The sequence below is a fragment of the Bidens hawaiensis genome, unplaced genomic scaffold (assembly GCF_021521415.1).
Source record: "Bidens hawaiensis isolate Kalapana, Puna unplaced genomic scaffold, B.hawaiensis_p1.1 tig00007678_1, whole genome shotgun sequence".
Taxonomy (NCBI): Eukaryota; Viridiplantae; Streptophyta; class Magnoliopsida; order Asterales; family Asteraceae; genus Bidens; species Bidens hawaiensis.
In genome coordinates this window covers 1,111,406-1,112,951 of record NW_027491534.1, presented here as the reverse complement: position 1 = coordinate 1,112,951, position 1,546 = coordinate 1,111,406, and the positions used below count along the sequence as shown (strand labels likewise).

General features: G+C 40.8%; 1 pseudogene; it reads left to right on the top strand.

The window, feature by feature from the left end:
• Positions 1-880, top strand: LOC143635778 (protein LURP-one-related 8 pseudogene; annotated as a pseudogene).
• Positions 881-1,546: the final 666 nt, after the last annotated feature.

Genomic DNA, 1,546 nt, shown 5'->3' with positions numbered 1-1,546 from the left:
ATGACAAAAGTATACCCTAAAGCCGCTAGCTCCCCTCAACAACAAACCTCCACCGCTGGCCGGAATCTTAACCCCGTCGTCCTCACCGTTTGGAAGAAATCACTTCTTTTCAATTGCGATGGATTTACGGTCTACGATTCCAATGGCAATCTCGTCTTTCGAGTCGATAATTACGCAGCAGGCAACAAGTCTGAGGTTGTTCTCCTCCGGTCGCTCTCTCCTCACCGTCCGTCGCAAGGTATGTATAATTTATTTATATATAAATAAGGATGAGATCTATTGTATCGGTACCATATATTGAATACCATACCTATTTTTTTTTCCGGTTTAACACTGGTACCAATTAAATACAAAAACTAAATGGTACTAGAAAACATTAAAAACAAGTACCAATACTGGTACCAACTGTGTTGTACGGTAACACTGTACTGGATAAATGTACAGCATATATATAATTTGATCATTTGATTGAGTAGTTATGACTGAAATTCTTTCAATTCAACAGAGAGCAAGCATTACTGACAACTGGCTAGTGTACGATGGAGAAACTACAGTGAATCCTCGTTTCTCGGTGGCGAAACACGTGAATTTTATGAACGCAAAGTCGCTAGCTCATGTGACTAGTACAAGACCACCGAAGAAGAAGAGCCTGGCGTACGAGGTCGAAGGCTCATACGCGCAGAGGTGCTGCGTGGTGTATGATGATAGACGGCGGTGCGTGGCCGAGATCAAGCGGAAGGAAGCCGCGGGAGGTGTGGCGTTTGGCGGAGATGTTTTCCGTCTGGTTGTACAGCCGGAGATCGACTCGACGGTTGCAATGGGTCCCGTGGTTGTTCTAGATCAGATGTTTGGTGGTTCTTCTAGAAGGTTCCACACGTAAAAGACAAATTGCCATTTGGATCAAATATTCCACTTTGAGCCTGAGCCATGGAAAAAATAAAGATAGATGGATCACAAACATGAGTATGAGTTGAGTTTGTAGATTGCGTACGTTGTTCTTCCGAAAGGAGATCATTAAATGTTAGAAATACCACAGTGACTTTTGTTTTTGGTATATTATCAATTAAATTAAATACTGAACTAGTTAGTTGTTGTAACTCGTGTGTTGCTATGGAGAAAGCCTAGTAGCTAGATGCATTGACACGGTTACAGCATAATGCAAAAGTTTGTCATCAGCTACCTATTTACATGAAATTTACAAGCTCATCATTAGGGACGAACAAATGGTATCATTACTGAATCGTGTATTTTCAGTGTTAATTCGGTACTCACTTTTGGAGATCGGTAAAGTACCAGTATTTTACTGATTTTTTTCCTTTGGTGCTGATACCGTATCAAGCATTTTTTGTAACACCCCAACCTACGACGGAACATGACGGAGAACGACATAATTTGTATCATAGCTCAAAAGACACTAAATGAATTACACATGTCAATATCTAAATCAACATGCCGTTTCGTGATGAGTTTTACATCAGTCGAATCGTATCGTTCTTCAGATCAAAGACCCAAAAACATCGGTTTGAAGCTCGGAAAAAACTTGATG